This window comes from Dromiciops gliroides, chromosome 1, assembly GCF_019393635.1.
Source record: "Dromiciops gliroides isolate mDroGli1 chromosome 1, mDroGli1.pri, whole genome shotgun sequence".
Classification (NCBI taxonomy): Eukaryota; Metazoa; Chordata; class Mammalia; order Microbiotheria; family Microbiotheriidae; genus Dromiciops; species Dromiciops gliroides.
In genome coordinates, this window is record NC_057861.1 from 559,605,397 (window position 1) to 559,620,680 (window position 15,284).

At 35.0% G+C, this 15,284-nt stretch overlaps 1 protein-coding gene across 6 annotated transcripts in view; it reads left to right on the forward strand.

Moving 5' to 3' along the window:
- The window catches only part of LINGO2 (leucine rich repeat and Ig domain containing 2), a 1,558,843-nt gene that overhangs the window by 495,475 nt on the left and 1,048,084 nt on the right, over positions 1-15,284 (forward strand). The gene's annotated exons all lie outside the window — the stretch shown is intronic.

Here is a 15,284-nt window from a genome sequence, read left to right on the forward strand (position 1 = left end):
TATTCTCTAAGTATGCCATCATATCATCTGAAAAGAGTGAAAGTTTTGTTTCCTCTTTGCCTATTCTAATCCCTTTAATTACTTTTTCTTCACTTATTGCCAAAGCTAACATTTTTAGTATAGTATTAAATAATAGAGGTGATAATGTACATTCCTTTTTCGACCCTGATCTTATTTGGAATGCCTCTAATTTATCCCCATTGCATATACTGTTTGCTGATGGTTTTAGGTAGATACTTGTAGCACTTAATTTTTAATTACTGTCATATATTATTTTGCATTTTTTGTTTGTGGGGCAATAAGGGTTAAGTGACTTGTCCAGGGTCACACAGCTAGTGTCACATTTCTGAGGCTCTATTTGAACTCAGGTCCTGCTGATTCCAGGGCTGATCCTTTATCCTCTGTGCCACCTAGCTGCCCCTTATTTTGCATTGTTACACGTCTTTTCTTGATGCATTTCCCCCAAGTAGATTTTTAAGCCACTAGGGGACTAAAAGCAAGACTTTCCTTTCATGGTCAAATATATGAACAGGCAGTTTTCAGTAAAATAAATCAAAGCTCTCTATAATCATATGAAAATATGCTCAAAATTACCATTGATTAGAGAAATACAAATTAAAATAACTCAAAGGCAACCTCTTACACCCATCAGAAATGACAGATGCTGGAGGGGATGTGGAAATTAGGTACACTCATGTACTGTTGGTAGAGTAATGAGCTGATCCAATATTCTGGAGAATAATTTGGAACTATGATCAGAGGAATATAAAACTTGGCATACTACTGGGCAGTACCACTATTAGGTCTGTACCCCAAAGAAATGAAAGGAAAATGACCTAAGTGTACAAAAATATTTATAACAACTCCTTTTGTAGTGTCAAAGAATTGGAAATCAAGGGATTCCTCATCAATTGGGGAATTCCTGAACAAGTTCTGGCAAGTGGTTGTGATTGAGTACTATTTTGTTATAAGAAATGATGAGGAGCATGGTTTTGGAGAAGTCTGTCAAGACAAATGAACTGATGTAAAGTGAAGTGAGAACTGGAAGACTACTGTGAATAGTAACAGCAATGTAATGATGATCAACTTTGAAAGACTTGGATACTCTGATCAATGCAATGATCCAAGACAATTCCAAAGGGCCTATCTTGAAAAAAAAAATTATGCACCTCTAGAGAGAGAACTGAGGGACTCTGAGTGCAAACTGAATTATAATTTTCCCACTTCGTTTTTCTTGCTTTTTTTGGTAATATGACATCTGGAAATGTTTTGCATAATTTCACATGTATAATTGATATCACATTTCTTGTCTTCTCACTGGATAGAGTGGGATTGGAAAGGAGAGAGTGAATTTGGAACTCAAAACTTGAAAAGAAATTAATGTTAAAAATAAATAAATAATATTTAGAAAAAAACAAAATATGCTGCAACTTGAGTTCTCAAACTCAGTCATTAAACAAGGGTCCAGTTAACCACTTTTCAAGTGTGTTGTGTTAGACATCCATAATTTAGGGGTGATGCTTAAATGACCTCCCAGGCACCTTCCAAATCTTAGATTCTATAATTCTATTTTTCTATTTTAGAACTTACATTAAGTCATATTATTTCAAAGTCATTCATTTGGATAATAATTATAAACCCCTTTGTTGTTTATGGATTTGTTAATGTTTCATCAAAACCTTTGAACTAGAACAATTCCCTTACTGATATACCAGATAAGGAATGATTTTCTTATTTGCTTCACCACAACTAAAGACAAATTGCTAAAGAATGTTGCCTTTGAGTATAATAAACTAATAAGCTCTGAGATCTAATAGCTTAACAAAACACATTTGGAAGAAGGAGCTATACCCAGCCTCCAACCAACGCTTTAATGCTTCATTGGTCACTTTATCTGCTCTCATGCTCCACTCTACTTTCATGATTTTATTATTTCTGAATCCCAAAATAAGTTATTAATCTTTTTATGTACATAGAATTGGCTTGGGGAATAGTATTTGGTTTTCTGAGCAAAATAGATATCTAGTTCATTTTTACAAGGCTTTGTGCCTGAGTGCCTTATTAAATTGCCCTCCCCCATCCCTGTTCATTACATGTGTGTATTCTTAGCAGTTGCCAAGCAACTCCTGTAGTACTATGGTAAAAAATATTCTGTGGATATTTTTCAAAATAGACATAATGGAGTCAATGCCCTCTTATAATGACTGAGGTTATAGTTGTTCAAATGTTAAATTAGACATCATGACTAAAGATTAGTATTTAATGCCATAACAAGTAAAAGTTTCTCTCCAACTGCAATCTGTTTAGTGCAACTGCAATTTTCTCAAATACAAAAAATGTTAAATTGGGGTTAAAAAATAAAATCCATGAACACAACAAACAAAAATTATGTTGAATTAAATAAAATTAGGCTATTGTATTAACTTCATCTTTTAAAATTTATAATTATACATTATAAAATTATACTATTTAATTGTGTTGTCATACAAATTTTTATACTTTATTATAATAAATTATAATTGTACATTATGATAATAAAATATTAATGTCATAATAAAAATATCAATTTTCTGTTAGATGATTAATATGGCATAATCCTTACAGTTTTCTCTGATTTGGCAATATTCTCAGAGAAGGACAATCATAATTGGAATCCAAGTCCTCTGGTTTAAAATACAGGATTATTTTTATTTGCCAGTCTGTCTTGCCTAAAACCTGTGACTAAGTTATTTCAATTCCTTTCAGTAAGTCCTATCTGGGCACATTTTATGGACAGCACATGACTGAGATTTAGAAGAAATACAAAAGGAGTACATAGCACAATCATTGCCCTCAAGGACATTAATTTTTTTTTTTTTGGTTTGTTTTTGTTTTTGGTTTTGTTTTTTGCAGGGCAATGAGGGTTAAGTGACTTGCTGAGGGTCACACAGCTAGTAAGTGTCATGTTTCTGAGGCTGGATTTGAACTCAGGTCCTCCTGAATCCAGGGCTGGTGCTTTATCTACTGTGCCACCTAGCTGTCCCCAGGACATTAAATTCTTAGCGGACATTTGTGTTCCAGATGGAATGGATAGACTAGACCCAAAATTTCATTGATTTAGGTGACTCTTTGGTCAGGTAATTCCCTCTAATAAGGCAGGTGAGCACTTTTTCTACAAATTAAAATCTTAGCACACTGCATTGAGCACTGAGAATTGAATTGACTTGAACTCTGCTCTTCCTAGACTTGAGACCAGATAGCTCCATATGCAACAAAATCCCAAATTGGAATGTTTCCTTCCCAGTCTTATCCAATTGAGCCTGTGCAACTTTTAGAAACCCTCCCTCTGTCCATTGCTTGATTTCTCACTATCTATCAATCTATCATCTGTCTGTCTGTCTATCTATCTATCTTTTATTTTTGGTGAGGCAATTAGGGTTAAGTGACTTGCCCAGGGTCACACAGCTAGTAAGTGTTAAGTGTCTGAGGCCGGATTTGAACTCAGGACTTCCTGAATCCAGGGCCGGTGCTCTATCCACTGTGCCACCTAGCTGCCCCCTCTATCTATCTAGCAAATCTTTTTACTACAGGATGGTAATTCTTTTTTACCTAAATTCATTTCCATATGCCTTATTTTGGCTTCATATCTTACCATAGTATTAGAAACAAAATCACAGAATTTTAGAGCTGAAAAGGACTTTATAAATAACTCACCTTAACCCATTTATTTTATAAATTAAGAAAACAGGCTCAGACTGGTGAACTGACACCCTTATTATAATATAAATAGATAGCAGGAAAACAAGGGCTAGAACTTGGTTTTCTTGATTACCAACATAATATTCTTTTTATTTCTTTTCTCAAGGACACTTTCCCATGCATTCATCCATACCTTGCCACTTAAATAAGATACTACTTTGATTCTCTTTTCCTGAGATGTGCCTGTACCTCAGGTTTCCTCCAAGATTTTGTCAAATATGCCCTCCTGCTATGAAAATTCTTCCTGTTCCTGGCACATTCCTTTGAAAATATTTCTGACATTTCCTCTGAAAATTTTCCCCTTTTCACATACTGGAAACCAGAGAGAATATAATGGATTTTTTCTACTCCCTTTAACCTCATCTTTATCCTACAATCCACATTTTCATAAAAAAATCATTATATGAATACTCTATCCTTGTTCATTATGAATGTCATATCCTTTTACCAAAAAATACCTTTCATGATCTTCTACTCGTAAATACCTTTTTTGGTTGAACTCCTAAAATGAAGCAATTTTTTACCTCTGAGATTCCATTTTCCAGGATTTCATCTCATTTTCTTGCTTTCTCTCTTTCTTGGTTTTTTTTTTTTCCACTTAGAGTTTGGTCCTATTGGTCAGAGATGATGAGAGTTGTAAGTATTACGTATTTCACTCACATTAATGGACTCTTGAGAAAGAATAGTACATACAAATAAATATCCAAGAGCTAGACATGTGTTGAAAGTACCCCAATTCCCAAAGGTAATAATATTCATGAATAAATTCTTGAGTAGGGAACATTGAAAAGAACTGCACATTTCAGTAATGTGAAGGGAAGGAAGATATTTTTCATCCATCTGGATCTTTTGAACTTAGTTATGACATACAACTAACAAATACTGTAGGATTAAAAAAAATCTGTATAAGAGTGTATGTTTTTAAAATATGATCATTTCACTGTTCTAGTCTACAGGAATGGAACTGAATTCCATCTGTTGTGCCCTTGAATGCCTCTGATTCCCTTTTTTCATGTCAAAATTAATTATGAATAATTTTCAGAAAGAATTGCTTCCTGGCTTGGGAACAAAACCCAGCTCCTTTCAACAGAGATGTCTCCCTGACCAGGAGGAGTTTTATAGTCTCCATTCAGTTTGATGTGGAGAACTTTAAAAAGAGTATGGCAGTTAGTAACACTGAGTTTCTAATAAGCTGACACTAAGTTTTGTATCCTTTCTATCGTCTAACTTCTCTTGTGTGTCAAGGGGAAAAAAATCATGGCCTGTCACAGAATAACAGAGTTTTATGTAACCACAAAGCCATGTGATACAACTGTACCTTTGAATACACAGCACCCGGCAGATAATATCCATTTACTCCCCGGGGTAGGGTAAAAAAGGACCCATTATCTTCTGAGGCAATCTCTTTAAATATAAGATAAATCTAAATGTTATGAAATGTTTCTTTACATTTTGCCAAAACATATTTTTCATCATTTTAACCTATTCCTCCTGGTTTTGTCTCTGAGACCATCCAAAATAAAAATTGAAGGGTCTTCAGCCCAACTTATATCAGAGCAAGGATCCCCTTTATAACATCCTTGACTCATTATTTAGACTCCATTTGAAAACTTTAATTAATGGGAAGTCCATAGTACATTCTAAGGCAGTCCTTGTTATGAAATTTTTCTCCACATGAAGACGAGAATTGCTTTGCTATGATTTCAAGTACCACCTATTAATATAAATCAGCAGAACAGGAAAAAAGTAGATAAAAGTAGGAAAAAAGTGTAGATAGATAGATAGATAAACAGATAGATGTATGTATACACATGCATATGCATATATACATATTTACATGTATCTTTACATTTTCTACCCATATTAAAAACCCAAGACATTCTTGAATATATTGAGCTAAGGGGAAGCTAGGTGGCACAGTGGCACTGGCCCTGAAATCAGGAGAAGAGACCTGAGTTCAAATCCGGACTCAGACACTTAAGAGTTACTAGCTGTGTGACCCTGGGCAAGTCACCAAATTGCCTCACCACCCAAAAAAAATAAAAGCTAAACAGTGGTTTATCCAGTCCTGGATACTTACAGTGGTACAAGGCATATTTTGTGAGGGACAAAAAGATTTTATCTGCAGATAGTTAATCTTAAGAAGTAAGGAAGAAGTGTTCTGAACATGCCAGTAAATTGTGTACTTTAAAAGGACATAAACTAATATATTTTCTTTTCATCACTTCTTTTACTTAAAAGCATATAGAATTGGGGACAGCTAGGTGGCACAGTGGATAAAGCACTGGCCCTGGATTCAGGAGGACCTGAGTTCAAATCCCTCCTTGGACACTTGATACTTACTAGCTGTGTGACCCTAGGCAAGTCACTTAACCCTCATTGCCCTGCAAAAAAAAAAGCATATAGAATTTATTCAGTGAATATTTGTTGTTAATATTTAACAACAACTATAATGATAAGAATTCATATATTGATTTAAATTTTGTAAAGTGCATTACAAACAATATTTCATTTGATACTCACTATTAACCCTGTAAGGTAGGTACTATTTTCACCATTTTCTAGATGAAGAAACTGAGGCAGAGGTTAACTGTTTTGCCCAGGGTCACATAGCAAGCAAATGTGTGAAGCAGGATTTAGATTCATCTCTCCCCTGACTCTAGTCCCAGTGTCCTATCTACTATGCTATCTAGCTGCCTTAAATATCAGGGCATCATACATTTTTCATTTCACGTCATTTACAGTTTGGTAAAGCCTATGAACCCCTTCCTAGAATAATGTTATAAATACATAAAATAAAATACATGGAATTGTACATAATAACAATTATATTGAAATAGTTATCAAATATATATGAAAAATTATGACCACCAGATTAAAAACATCTGCTGTAGATCCTTGCCATCTAAGTATTTAGTTTACTCAGTATCCTAAATCTCAGTCAGCAGACTTTTTGGTTCAAATTTTAACATATGTTTTTATCATATTCACTGAAATGATTTTATATCCTTATATACTTTTCTCTAGCATATAGCAGAAGTTTTAGAATGTTTCATTTGTTTAATAATAAAAAGACTGATGAGATACAAGGTGGCAAACAGAGAAAATCAGAGACAAGAAGATGAAGAGGGGGCTAAGTTGTTGATATTACACACTATGAAAATTCAGGTGAACTGACACCTTATTCCAGGAATGAAAGTCTTACTGATTTGCAATTTGTCTTCTATGTGAGCTTTTATTCCCCCTATGCAGAATCTAAAAATAGGTCACTATAAACAGGAGAGGAGCTGGTCAATTCAAAATCAATTTTCCTATGTTTGCCTGAGTTTTGTCCTGTATGCTTATCTTTTCTGGCATAACACTGACTTTTGTTTCTGATTTTTCTTTGTATAATGAACAAGCTATTATTTCTAAGCCATGTTGTGTTCTGTTCTCTTTTTTGAAGATGACAGGTGGAAGTGGATGGATTACTCATCTTATTCTTGTCTAGTACTCTGATTCTATTTCTTGGTTTTTTCTGTTTTTTGTTTTTGTTTTTGTTTTTGCCGGCTTTTAATCTTGAAATTCCTGTATCAGACATCTAAAGGGAGGTCATTCAGAAAAGGGATGATATTTGGTTCTATGTAGAGTCATAGAGCAATATTACTATGCCATAAAGCAAGTAGAATAGGATAAAATTAATTGCCATTTATGTGACAACATCCACTAAAGAGGATTAAATAGTAGAGAGATTTAAAAAAAAAATTACCTGGCAAGATTTTCCATGCCAAGTCAACAGTTACCTTTCTACTTATGTTTTTTGTTTTTTATGTTTTTTTTGTTTTTGTTTTTGTTTTTGCTGAGGCACTGAGGGCTAAGTAACTTGCCCAGGGTCAAGTGTCTGAGGCTTGATTTGAACTCAGGTCCTCCTTAATCCAAGACTGGTGTTTTTATGTACTGCTCCACCTAGGTGCCCCCTATATTTATGTTCTTAAGTGTGGAGATTGGCACAGGAGATGATGGTGAAAATTATGTTATAAAATATGATTTCCATCCAAAAATGAATGAATGAAAATATTTTTAAAAACTTAACTACATCCAAGGCAGTGTTTTAAGTTCAAAGAATAGAAATAAAAAGGATTATCAGTCTCTGCCCTCCATGAGCTTGCATTTGAATTACAAAGCACATAAAAATTTATGTTGGTTTTAGAAAAAGACATCGAACAAGCCATCAATGAACTCCCTAAGAAAAAATCTCCAGTACCATATGGATTTACAAGTGAATTCTACCAAACATTTAAAGGAAAATTAATTCCAATATCATACAAATTATTTGGTAAAAGAGGTGAAGAAGGACTTCTACCAAATTCCTTTTATGACACAAATATGGAATTGATACCTAAACTAGGCAGGGCCATAAAAGAGTAAGAAAATTATAGCTTAATTGCCCTAATGAATATACATGCAAAATCTTAAATACAATATTAGCAATGAGATTACAGCAATTTATCACCAGGATAATATACTACGACCAGGTGGGATTTATACCAGGAATTCAGGGCTGGTTCAACATTAGGAAAACTAATAACATAATCAACCACATCAATAACAAAACAAAATAATATGATTATCTCAATATATGCAGAGAAGGGTTTTGAAAACAAAACAGCACTTATTTCTATTTAAAAAAAAAACACTAGATAGCATAGGAATAAATGTTACTTTCCTTAAAATAATAAGGGGTTTCTACCTAAAATCATCAGCAAACACATGTAATGGGGATGAGTTGGAGGCATTCCCAGTAAAATCAGAGGTGGATGTCCATTGTCACCTCCATCATTTAATATTGTACTAGAAATGTTAGCTTTAGAAATAAGAGAAGGGAAAAGAATTAAAGGAATTAGATTAGGCAAGGAGGAAACAAAACTATCACTCTTTGCAGATGATATGAAAGTATACTTAGAGAATCTGAGAGAATCAACTAACAAACTACTTGAAACAATTAACAGCTTTATCAAAGTTGAAGGATATAAAATAAATCCACACAAATCATTAGCATCTCTATACATGAACAACAAAGCTCAGAAGCAAGGGTTAGAAAGAGAAATTGCATCTTAAGTTACTGTAGGGGCACCAGTTATGTTATTGGGAAATAGGTGGGGGTTTGGGAAAGGGGTAGGGGTTTGGGGTTTGGGGTTTGAGGACTGGTGGGGATGATCATCTGACTGTGTAAAGTTCCTCTATTGAGGGAGGATCATCCCCCACTGGTGGTGGCTGGGGGAGTTGGGTGAGGGGTGGCTTCAGATCTCTAAAGCCATCTCTCTCCTCCTCCAGAAAGGCAGCAGCCACACCTAATCTTATGTCCCCAGGGATGAGGGAGACTGGAATGAAAGGTGTAGGTCCCAGAACTAGCTAAGTCTGGTGCTAATTATATTTTTAGATGTGTCTGTCCTTTGGTTTAGTTTCTCAAGAAGAAGGTTCTTTGATGCAACCCAGAAAATCGGGTGGTGCTTGGCCCATAACATTTCCCCACTTCTCTATATATAAGGAAAAGGGGTGAAGATTCTTCTGTAACTGCTTCATGCTGAGTGGGGTTGAAGAATTCAGAAAAGTGGGGAAGGCCTAGTCCAGAGCAAGTAGATGTGAGGTCCAGAGGGTGGGAGGAGACACAAAGGCACAGAGGGTAGCTGCCATGAGGTTGAATCCTTGAGCTTAGATGGAATAGCCTTAAACAAAAATTTAAAGAAGAGTCCTGGGCTAAAAAAAAAAAAAAAAAAAGGACTTAAGGTGAGATGGGTGCATGTCAAATAAGGTGTTCTTAAGGTATTTATTATTCTGCTTTAAAATGCAATACCTTAAAACAATATTAGGATATTTTAACTTGAAATAAAACCAATCAATTATAAATCAGGTGTCCCCTCCATACACGAAACTCTCCACACATACCTCAGAAACTTATCAGATAAGGAGTAAAGAGTAGCTGCTTTTTTTTTTTTTTTTTTTTTTTGCGGGGCAATGGGGGTTAAGTGACTTGCCCAAGGTCACACAGCTAGTAAGTGTCAAGTGTCTGAGGCTGGATTTGAACTCAGATACTCCCGAATCCAGGGCCAGTGCTTTATCCACTGCGCCACCTAGCTGCCCCTTAGAGTAGCTGCTTTTTGTTTGTTTGTTTATCTGTTTTTCCAGTGGCTTTTCTTCAATAGGGCATGGCCTGCATTATCAGAGTTAAGTAATTAGATCAAAGCTTAATTCTGTGCAGTTCAATGGTTAGACTAAAAAAATGTTTTTCTTTGCAACTTTTACACATTACAAATAATTATCAATTGAAACTATTCTACCATGAAAGATTTTACAAATAGCAATAAACAGATCAACAACTGTGAGATAGCTACAGGTTATTTCTTCTGGTCTATGAAATGAACTAAGACCCCATATGCTAGGAATTTCTTACTGAGTTTGCTTTTTCTTGACATCATGCCCTAATAAGAGCCATGGTGAAGAAGGTAAAAACAGGGAGGGATGAAGGAATTTATGATACTCATGCATACGCATTAAAGGCAGTGTTGGCCTATATTTAAGGGGTGTATTTGGGAGTCTACCTGCCAAGACAAACCCAGGAAAACTATAAACACAATTTCAAAATACTTTTCACACAAATAAGATCAGATCCAAATAATTGGAAAAATATCAATTGCTCATGGGTAGGCTGACCTAATTTAATAAAAATGACAATTCAACCTAAATTAATTTACCTATTCAGTCCCATACCAATCAGATTACCTAAAAACTATTTTATAGAGCTAGGAAAAATAATAAAATTGATCAGGAAGAAAAAAGGTCAAGAATATCAAGGGAACTAATGAACAAAATGCACAGGAAGGTGGGCTAGCTGTACCAAATCTAAAACTATAGTATAAAGCAGCATTTATCAAAATTATGTAGTACTGGCAAAGAAATACAGTGGTGGATCAATGGAGTAGGTCAGACACAGGAGACACAGTAGTAAATGACTATAGTAATCTACTGTTTGATTAACCCAAAGACTCCAGCTTCTGGGATAGGAACTCAGTATTTGCCAAAAACTGATGGGAAAACTGGAAGATAGTATGACAGAAACTAGATATAGACCAACATCTTACATTGTATACCAATATAAGGTCAAAATGGGTACATGATCTAGAAAGAAAAAATGATGCCACCAGTAAATTAAGAAAGGATTTATGGAGAAGAGAACAATTTATGACCAAACAAGAGATAGAGAATATTATAAAATACAAAATGGATGATTTGGATTATGTTAAATTAAAAAGGTTTTGTACAAATAGAAGCAATGCAGCCAAAATTAGAAGAGAAGTAGAAAGCTGGGGAAAAAAATTATAGCCAGTTTTTCTGATAAAGGCCTCATTTCTAAAATGTATAATGAACTAAGTTAAATTTATAAGAACACAAGTCATTCCTCAAATGAGAAATGGTCAAAGGATATGAACAGGCAGTTTTGAGATGAGGAAATCAAAGCTATCTATTGCCATATGAAAAAATGCTCCAAATAACTATTGATTAAAGAAATGCAAATTAAAACACCTCTGAGGTACCACCTCACACCTATCAGCTTGGCTAATATGACAAAAAAGGAAATAATATATGTTGGAGAAGCTGTGGAAAAATTGGAACACTAATGCATTGTTGGTGGAGCTGTGAACTGATCCAACCATTTTGGAGAGCAATTTGGAACTATGCCCAAAAGGCTATGGAACTGTACATACCCTTTGACCTAGCAATACCACTACTAGGTCTGTATCCTTTTTTTTTTTTTTTTTTGGTGAGGCAATTGGGGTTATGTGACTTGCCCAGGGTCACACAGCTAGTAAGTGTTAAGTGTCTGAGACCGGATTTGAACTCAGGTCCTCCTAACTTCAGGGCCAGTGCTCTATCCACTGTGCACCTAGCTGCCCCCTAGTTCTGTATCCTAAAGAGATCATAGAAGTGGGAAAAGGACCCACATGTACAAAAACATTTATATCAGCTCTCTTTGTGTTGGCAAATAATTGGAAATTGAGGGAAGGCCCATTAATTGGGGAATGGCTGAACAAGTTTTGGTATATGAATGTAATGAAATACTATTGTGCTATAAGAAATGTTGAGCAGGCATATTTCAGAAAAATCTAGAAAGACTTAAGTGGACTGATGTTGAGTGAAAAGAGCAGAACCAGGAGAACACTGTACACAATAACAGCAACATTGTAAGATTAAAAAAAAAAAAAAGAATGTCTATATTGGTCTCAGAAGAAATAGGAGAGTGAAAGGACCTTTAAGGCAATCAATTCACATACTTTTTTCCAGAAGCACTGGTATCATTTATTTGATCAACTTCCCAGAATAATAGGTCAAAAACCTGATATGGGGTCCTGGGAGGAGATATGCATATGATAGCATTGAAGGAATATGGACTAGGATAAAGCATAGTCAAAGTCGAGGGTTGCTTGAATAAAATTGAAAACTTCTAAACCCATAAGGCCCATACATGTATATTATAAATATTGTTTTTTTTAATATTGATGTCTCTTATTACACCTTCAATTTGACTGCCTTCTTGACCTCTCAAGCATGCAATCCCTTCCTTATAATGATATTTAAAAAAAAAATGGTCCTTGAAATTAGGCTCCACTAAGCTTTATTATTCAGAGAACATTGATAAATAAAACTAGAAAGAGAACCAAAAAAAAAAAACCACAACAACACAAAAGACATGTAATTAAACAGATTTCTTTGAGTTTTTCTAATGATCTGTTTTCCTAAATGTCAATAATATAACTCCCACATTTCAAATTGTTCCCTCCATTCCAAGAGGTATTAATAAGTTGAAGTTGGCAATATTGACTAAGTAACCAGACTTGACTAAATGCATAGAGATGAAAACCATGCTGGGAGCACAATTTTTAATCATTCAATCAGCAAGCATTTATTACATTCTATGCTGGACACATAACTAGTCAATAATATTAGGCAAATAACTTCAACTCTTGTTTCTTTTTTTTTCTTCTGCAAAATGGAGATGCTATTATTTGTGAGACTTCTCTCAAAGGGCTATTATAAGGAAAGCATTTTGCAGACCTTCAAATGCTATATAAACATGCATTATTATTATTACAGTTCTCTTGCCAATAATATATTTTATAGCTTTGCAGACTCTTTTTATCAATGAATTTCAATTTATGAGGAATATAGCAATGTGTTTACCTAGTGTGAAAATAACACAGCTGTGCCCTAACCTCTATAGTGGGTACCTCTCTGAAGCTAACGTTAGACAGAGACACGATCTCAGTTAGCAGAGAATGTTTCACTACTGTCTTCTTTATTTCCACAAAGATCAGCATTGATACCCATGATCCTTATATTTGAATTTTGAGAGCAATGAAGGGCAAGTCATTCTCTCAGTTAAATCCTCAGATAGGGAATTCAATTTTTCACTGACTGTAGACTGTCACATTCTGTTTGATGTGTTGTTGTTTTTTTAAGGATAGCAAAAGGCATAGCTATTGACTTTTTCCTGTGACTCATACAGCTATACAGCTACTAATAAGTGGTGGCAGGCAGTCCTTCATTGTTGCTGGGTGTGTGCAGCATAACACATATCCCATTTTGCATGTGAACTTATACAGATAACCTTCTGGAAGAACAAAGGCCTCTGCCTTTATACCACCCACACTGCAGGAGAACAAGGAAAAGCCTAATCAAGCATTATAATGGACATATCATAATTGTCCCATGTTCTATACATATCTGTTCAATATTGTAATTCATTTTCCAGTTCAGAGCAATTAACAACAAGAAAAGCAAGTCCAACATTCAGGCACGTCTTCATTATTCACGCTACCAGAGAGGTAATGTGACAAAGAATCCAACATAGATGATAATCAACAAACTATGAATGTTTACTTGATTTGGGGATTCATTAAATGACTTTATTTTTCATCATATTTACCTTTCTATTGACACTTTATATAGGACATTTGTTTTTAATTCTTTTTTTTTTTTTTTATAAATGGGTATGTATATAAACCCTTTCTAGGTCTGATGGAATCTGGCCAAGAGAGAAAACGTCAAGCTATTTGATCTTGCTGTTTCTCATTCTCTATCAGATACCCAGGAACTCCAGGGGAAAAAATATACAAAACTTTGGCTTTCCTCATGTCTAGGCTCACCACAGAAAGAGCTGAGTTTCAGATACCTAGGACACAGGCAGCATGAAATATATATATGTAAGTAGCTGGCAATACATGATTGGAGCTAAGGAGAGAGAATATGGCAGTGTCGATTTGAGAGTCATCTGCATAGAGATTATAATGATACTAATAATAAAATTAATAAGACATTTATACAGTGCTTTTATATTTATATGGACACTGTGCTAAGTCATTCATTATCTCATTTGAGACTCCTAACAACCATGGAAAGTGGGCACTATTATTATGTCCATTTTGTAGATTAGGAAATTGAGGCAAACAAAGGTTAAGTGACTTGCCCAGGTTAACATAATTTATATGTATCTGAGGACTGATTTGGGACAGCTAGTTAGCATAGTGAATGGAGTATTGGGACTGAAGTTAGGAAGATTTATCTGGCCTCAAGCACTTACTAGCTCTGTGACCCTGAACAAGTTACTTAACTCTATTTGCCTCAGTCCATTCATCTGTAAAATGAGCTGAAGAAAGAAATGTCAAAACACTTCAATATGTTTGTGAAGAAAACCCCAAATGGAGTCATGGAGACTGGGGCATGATTGAAAAATCTCAACAACTCAACAACAACAACAACAACAACAACAACAACAACAACAAGGGCTGGATTGGACCTAGGTCTTCCTTACAATGAGTCCTAATTCTCTAATCACTCTCACCTGGCTGCCCCCTCATGATGATGTCACAAAGTAAAAGAATGTAGGAAGAGAAGAGAACTGATGGCAGAGCTTGGGGATATACACAGTATGGAGTAGGATATAAGTAATAAACTCACAAAAGAGACTATGAAGTAATAGCCAGACATGTAGAAATAGAACCAAGAGAAAGCTAGCATGAAAACTAAGAGAGGATTGAGTATCCAATAGCACAGCATAGTGAAGAACATCAAATGCTGCAAAAGGGTGAACAGGGATGAGCAATGAGAAAAGACCATCACTTTGGCTAATAAAGAGATCACTGGTAACTACAAAGCACTGGTTTAGAAGTGAAGTCAACATGTGCAAACTTTTCAATTTAATGGAAATAATCACCAGACAAAGGAAACAATTGTATGTGTAATATTAAGCCAACATTTCAGCAAGGGCATTTTTTTATCAAGGAAATCTGAAAATCACCATAATTTTCTTTTATTTGGACTTTTGATCATATTTCTCTTTTATCTGAATGAACTGGAACTATTTGTCCTCAACTTTAGGTGGACAACTTTCACTTCTAGACTCTCTTGGTCTCCCTTCCTAATCAGTCCATAATACATGCCATGGATGAGCTAAAACATGAAGTTTTGACTTCCCTAGAACCATGAATCTTCATTGTTACCCTTAATTTTTT